The sequence below is a fragment of the Desmodus rotundus genome, chromosome 3 (assembly GCF_022682495.2).
Source record: "Desmodus rotundus isolate HL8 chromosome 3, HLdesRot8A.1, whole genome shotgun sequence".
In the NCBI taxonomy this organism is placed as follows: Eukaryota; Metazoa; Chordata; class Mammalia; order Chiroptera; family Phyllostomidae; genus Desmodus; species Desmodus rotundus.
This window is the reverse complement of record NC_071389.1, coordinates 47,640,352-47,647,782: the sequence shown is the minus strand read 5'-3', so window position 1 is coordinate 47,647,782 and position 7,431 is coordinate 47,640,352. Positions and strand designations below refer to the sequence as shown.

Here is a 7,431-nt window from a genome sequence, read left to right as displayed (position 1 = left end):
AAAGAATTATTTTGCTAAAATGTCACTAGCACCAAGAAACTTCATGAACCACTTTTGACACATACCACCCTTCACAGCACCTTCTCCATATACTGCACAAGTGTTTTCTTTGTGTTTCAGTTGTGTTTTTACCTTTCTTGAAATAATGAAGCATAATATACACTGAAAATGTTGCATGTTTTCTTCCATCTTCAATATTAAAATGGCTGCACAAAAATTCACCAGTTTTGATAAGTATTTTTTAATGCAAGCTGATATGAGAACTGTCACAATTAATCTAACAAAATTGTTTCAAATTAAGTTAAAGACAATTAAGCTCTACTAGAGCAATCACACAGAAAAAAACTAAACAAACTTTTTGGCCAGCCCAATAGATAGTATACAAATTTTTTAATTTATTATTTTATGTGTTTATATTAACCATTGATTTTGAACAACATGGGTTTGAACTGCATGGCTCCACTTACATACAGTTTTTTTTTTTTTTCCAATAAATACCTGTACTTTTTTCCATCTGTGAGTGGGAGTCCACAGATGCAGAGAGCTGACTTTATGCACCGATCTACTCCATCTTATATAGAGAACTTGAGCATCCACAGATTTTGGTATCCACAGGAGGTCCTGGAACCAATCCCACATATATACCAAGGTACAACTAAGTATTTGAGGAGTCAGAAGTTACACACAGATTTTTGACTGCTGGGGAGTCAGCAGCGCTCCTTGTCCCCATGTTGGTCCAAGGTCAACTATATCAGGAAAACTAGAACTAGCACAAGTTGTGATATAAGTTTTCATCTAAAATAGATGAAAATAAAAAGTAAGCCAATTTATATTTTCAAAAATATAAACATACAATAGTACAGCTTGTACTTGGATATGTTAAAAATCGTAAAGGAACCTTGCTGCCTGTCAGAAAACAAACATCCCTTTGGAGAACTGCACTCCAAGCATCGTCCGTGTGCAACAGGTCATTGCTACTTTTAACCTTCCAACGGCCAGTGTGTTTTTTCATTGGCCAAAGCATTAGATGGGTTAGTTCTAAATAGACCTTTTTATATCTGACATCAGTGAGGAACATTTCCATATGGGCTATGTAACATCTATTGATATTGACAGGCATTTGTGTGCGGCACTGGGGACTGGAAGGACGCAACATGGACCCTAGGCTGGCACTTTGCATCTGTTGTCCCACTTGAAGCCTCACAACAAGTAGGTATTATTTTACTTTATCTTCCAGATAAGGAACTAAGGCTGAGAGAAGCTAAGAATGTTTATGCAGGATCCTACAATTAAAAGGTACAGATGCTAATTTCATATACCTACGACACTTGGACTCTACAGCAAATGGACTGTGTTCATATTTGTAGCATGGTTTGAATAGGATAAAAAAAACTTTGAAATTTAAAATTAATCAAAGTAAGGTGAGCAAATAAGTTCTTCAGTAATCAAGGGTGTGATGGCCTAACCCTGGCTGGTGTGGCTTAGTTGGTTAGAGTATTGTCCTGTACATCAAGAGGTTGCGGGTTCAATTCCTAGTCAGGGCACATGCCTAGGTTGTGGGTTTGATCCCCAGTTAGGGTCCGTACAAGAGGCAACCAATCAATGTTTCTCTCTCATATCAACGTTTCTGTCTCTCTCTCTACGCCACCGCTGCCCACCAAAGCAATGGAAAAATGTCCTTGGGTGAGAATTAAAAAAAAAAAAAGTATACTGACCTAGGCCTTGACTAAGAATAAATAAATTCCCTGTCACTTACTATGGCCAGGTATTGTTGTTCAGTATTTTGAGTCTATTAATTCATTTAATTCTCACAACAAATCCATGAGGATGCTATGCCATTATTATCCCTACTTTCACATAAGAAAATGGAAGCTTGGGGAGATCCCAAAGTGTGTTTGACACACTTTTCAAAAAAAAACACCACCCTGCATTTTAATGAGTCGTCAGTTGAAGTAGGAGAGAGAACACACGTCTTGAACTCAGGAAATGTGTGTCCTGGCCCGAGTCTGACTGACATTAATTTGCTGTGCAGCCTTAGGACCTCTGTGACCTCTGGTCCTGTTTCCAGAAAAAAAGAATCTACTTTTTTAAAAAAGGATTTAGACTTAGTAATTGTTAACATTTCTTCTAGCTTTAAATTTTATACAAATTTTAGAAAGGAGAACAATTTACTTTTAGTTCCTTTTTGTCATCTCCACCCAAAGTCATCCCACATTTTCCTTCTTGAATTGAAAATCAGGAAGAGAAGAACCAAAGTCTAGAATATGGGGTCAAAGAAGGGTATGTGGGTTTGCTGTGTATAATTATAGGTATTTAAAAGATATTTAAAGATTCACTTCCTGATACTTCAGCTACTGACTCATCAGCAGGACTGGGAAGAATTTTTTAGGAAAAGTGAAATGTAGAAAGGTATTTTGTATATAGGCAATTGACAGAATTAAGTGAGCAAAGTTCTTCAGCAGACTATTAACAATGTCTTATAAGAAGATCTCATAAGACATAACTACAAAAAATAAAAACAGTCTACTCAGACATTAAATTTGAATAACAGCATTTGCTTTTTAGAAGCAGAACAAAGAGGAATTTATTCATTTGTTGAGCTTCTACTAGGAGAGTAGTAGCTCTGCTAGCACTATGCTAAGTATGACCTAGGATAATCCCAGAAAAGACAAGAATCTCTCAGGATTGGGGGTTGGGGTGGGTGGAGGGGAAATGGGCAGTAAGGGGTAAACAGATAAATCACTTTACAATGTAGTAAATGCTATTATAAGAAGCTGCTCTGCCTTAATGAGTCAGAAAAGATTTCACAGAGGAGGCAATAAATCAGTTGGGTCTTGAAAGATAAGTAGGAGTTTGTTAGTAAGAATAGAGAAAGGATATTCTCAGAAGCAAAAACAGTGGATCAGAATGCTAAATTCTAAAGATTTCTCCTGTATCACAGATCTTTGTGGCAGGAGTATGGGAAGGAGACTGTTGATGAGGCTAGAAAGGAAGTTTGGGTCCAGTCAAAGTGTAACAGTTTGTATTGATTATATAAAAAAAGGGGATGGGAGTTGGTAGAAATTTTAAAGCAAGGTCTTGACATGATAACTTTGTTTTCCTAAAAATAATTACACTGATAAAGGAGAATAAATTAGTGGAGACAAGCTGGCTGTATTTCTAATCTTTGTTGAGTCCCAATTGTATTTCACAATCCTTTTATTACTCCTTGTACAACTCTTCCAATCCAAACCTTTATCACCCTCCTCAATGCCTACTATTTATCTCCTTCCCACCATGAAAAGAAATCCTTCCTTCTCCATCAAAACAATGTTGGGACCTTTTGGCCTGAATTCTTAAAACTTCCTACCTTCCCACATCCCAATATCTCCATCACACCCCTCTAAATATCTTCCATCAGATGCATAGGTTGAGAAGCAACCTATTATTCAAGACCAAGTCTTCCAGCTATTCCCTAAGTCCCTAATCCTCCTCTCTCCTTCTTTATCATAACATTCCAAAGAGTGGTCCACCTTCCCTGTCCTCTTCCCACCTCCCGTCTTCTCAGTTGGCTGCTTTTCCTCCCACTTATATTTTGAAACTGCTTTTTCCCAAGAAAATGACCAGTGATCATCTAATTTCCAAATTTAATGCAACTTTTCAGTCTCTACCTCCAGGTCCCCTCTTACATGTGAATCATTCTCTTCTGTAAACTCACCATTCTGTACTATGGTCTTTTGTGACATCAGTCTCATTTTTCCTCTCCTTTGTCTCTTCTTTCTATGTCTACCTCCTAAAAATCCCACCTTTGGTCTCAAGTTTCTGCTCTTGGCCCACTGCTGCTCTTTTCACTCTGTCCATTCTTAAATATCTCACCCATAGTTGTTATATGCTCAGAACAAAACAAAATCAAATCAAAACATCTAGCCTATATTTGTCCAAGCATCAGACCTACCTATCCTACTGAACATTTTGACAAGATGGTAGCCCAAGGACCTGAAAAATAATGTGTCCAATATTAAAGCCATCTCCTTTTCCTAAAATTTCATTGGTAGCACTATCATCACTAAATTGCCTTAGCTGGAAACCTGGGAAGCATTTAAGAATTCTCCCTCAATCCTTACATCTGATCACCCAGTCTTGCCTATTCTATTTCCCAAATGCTTCTCAAAACCATCCCTGATTTCCCTCCTCAACTACAAATTCAGGGCCATATCATCTCTTGCCTGAACTGCTGCAAAAGCCTCCTGTCTAGACTCCAGCCTCCGTGGTTGACCCTGGTATTAGGGTGATCAACTGTTTTGGTTTACTTGGGACTGTCCAGCTTTTAGCCCTGATAATCTTGCCCCCCAGAAATACTTCAGACTCCATTGCCCACCCTACTTTAGTTGCAAATGAAACTAACTTAAGTCCATTTTGTTCTTCTCATGGTTCCAGTGGAGAGAGAAGGAGGAAGCAGGGAGCTGGGGTTGTTGGGGCAGACAAGGGGTGGGGATCCACCATGGCTACTGCCACCCTGCTGCCACTACCACTTCTGTGCTCCTGGTGTGGAAAGGAGGTATGAGCCAGTGCTGCCACCTCTGCTGGAGGGTTGGAGATGGGAAGGTGGTGATGGATATAGAAAAACTCAACATCCAGGAAGAAAGCTAAGATGGCGGCCTAGGTAAACATGGCTTGCCTCTTTGCACAGTCACATCAAACTGACAACTAAATTACAGAACAACCATATTCAGAAACACCAAAAATCGAGCTGAATGGAAGTCCTATGACTATGGAATTAAAAAAGAAACATTGAAACTGATAGGAGGGGTGGAAAAGCAGAATGGGCTGATCCCACACCCACATGTGGTAGATAAAAATTGGGAGGGATACCTCAGGAGCAAGTGGTCCCAGCCCTTCCATACCCCCAGCCCAGGGTTCCAGTACCAGGAAGATAAGTCCCCATAACCTTTAGTGGTAAAAACCCATGGGGATTGAGGCTGTGGAAGACAGAAACTGCTAGATTCCCAGGCTATTCCTCTTAAAGAGCCTGCACATTGACTTACTTAGACTTACTCCCTCTGAGCTCCAGCAATGGGGTAGCAGATTTAAAGGCACCAGAGGCAGACGGGGAGGAACTGAAATGTCCAGCATCAGGGTGAGATCTGGAGGGGCAGATTCTCTCAGACAGGACTGCTGGCAGAGGCCATTATTCCTTTTCTGAGACCTCCCCCCACAGAACTGGCAGGCAGGGGCCATATCTGAGACTCCAACAATTTGGCTCACACTGTTTTCCCCACCCTGGTGATTCCCTGAGGATCCACCCCACCCAACTATCAGGCCCACCCAAGCTGTTTCCAGTGGCTGCTCCATACCAATGGCTTGTTTTGGCTCATGCTTCACATTTTCCTAAATCCTCTCAAACAAGCAGCATCTGCCATCAGCAAGCCCTGTACCTCTTGCTAAGTGGCTCCAGGCCTGCCGCTAGCAGCAGCCGCCTTGGATCACAGCTTGGCCTTGTCTGGGCACCTCTAAGCCCAGCACCAGTAGCTGCCATCTGCAGATAGCTGTGTCCTGTCCAGGTGTATCCAACCTGGTAAGAATGTCCAGCTACAGGAAAATGAAATCAGAGGACTGTGCTTAAAATCCCAAGAGATCTTTCTCAGTTAGCCTATCTACTAGAACTTGGAGCACCACTCAAAATAATGTGGTGGTATCGATATCAGTGTGGCAATATGATTTGGTTCCACTTTTTGAGCACAGTGGTTTCCCACCAGAAAGCAACTACCTGTTTCTTGGGAACTATGTGAATGGGGGAAGTAGTCACTGGAGACTATCTGCCTCTTCCTGTCATATAATATCCAATATCCCAAGACCATGAATGCACCAGGATCAACAGAATTTATAGACTTTAATGTTATATCTTCCTTTACATTCATTGTAAACTATGGAAAACTTTAACAGACTGCTTTAACTGTTTCCTGATAGCAGCCATCATGGCTGAGAAAAATATCTTGCTGTCATGGAGGTTTAGCACCAAATTCAGAGAATTATATGATCAACCAATGCATCAGATCAAAGTCTTCTTTGTGACCTTTTGTGGCCTGACCTCAATGACGATGTCTTAGGCTGGGGTGAAAATGACAGAGAATGGCCTTCACATTTGGTGCAGAAGTGGTTGCACAGTTTCCCCACAGGCATGGTGTGGGTGGTATATGTAAAGCCCACCAGGGGGTTGAAGGTGGGTATGAATTTTTTGCAAAGAGGCCATTGGTCTATCTGTTTTCTGCACCCGATTATTGTGAAGAGTTGGACAATGCAGGTGCCATAATGAATGTGAATGAAACACTCACTAACATGCTCTTTTTAGATTTTAAAGCCTGCAGAGGAAAAGAAGCCAAATGCCACAGGACCCATAACACCTCCAAGGGGTATGATCGCAAAGCAAGCAAAGAAAGGGATGTCATTTTGACATTGCCCAGTTGGGACTGGTAACATATAGTACATAACCTTCAGTTTTAAAACTGTACTATGTATTGGTCAGCTTGCTCAACTAGTGTGTTTGTGGGGTGCTCCCTTCCATTTTATGAGATAATTAATAAGTGGCATTGGCTGGTTATAACAGCAAATGAAAGGCTTCACTCCCAAGAAAAAATGTTTTGTGTTTTAATTCTCTCTTCCTTTTGCAAACAACTTTAGCGATGGTGTTAAAGCTGTACACTACAGGACAGTTTATCCTGCCAAAGGGGTAAGTGTACAATTGACCTTTATAAAAAAAAACAACTCATCACAATCCATGAATAATGCAAATGCTCATTTCCTTTAGGGTGTAAAGAGAGCCCTGAGGTGCTCAGTTGGTACGTGTTATTGTCATTAAGTGCACCGTGTTGGTACAGACCACTGTGAACATTTTTTTTTCTTTTAAAAATTTGTTTCCAAGGGATTGCTTATTTCTCTCATTATCTTGTCATGTACAAGCAGATTTTTATAGCGTCAACATTAGGAGTAACTTCCAACCTGGCCAGCATCACTGGTATAATGCATATTTAATTAAAGCACACTTTACTCTACTGTATACTTAAAATGATGATTCAAGCCATTATTTTAAATGTTTGTGTCTCTTCTTAAGCCAAAGTTTCTGTTGAAATACATATTGACACATCCCCAAGTACAAGGTTGTACGGTTGTGTACCCATGCCGCCTTCTTGAGAATTCAAAACCAGGCCTTTTAGTTTGAATAGCAATTAGTTACAGTGCAGTTTAAGCTATTAATGATTAAAGTTAATAACATTTTGTACAGTTTCCATATAGTCTATTCATTAAGTAATCTTTTTACAGTTGCATCAGGCCTGAACCCGTCTATTCGGAAAGCTCCAAATTATAGAAATCACACTGTTCTGTACAAGTGACTGATGACGCTTTCTCTGGCCTACATTCTTTATTCTGTGGTGAAGTGAGGTTTATAAGTCAAAA

At 40.2% G+C, this 7,431-nt stretch overlaps 1 pseudogene; it reads left to right on the top strand.

Moving 5' to 3' along the window:
* The first annotated feature begins 4,480 nt into the window (after positions 1 to 4,480).
* Positions 4,481 to 7,431, top strand: LOC112309107 (serine/threonine-protein phosphatase PP1-gamma catalytic subunit pseudogene; annotated as a pseudogene).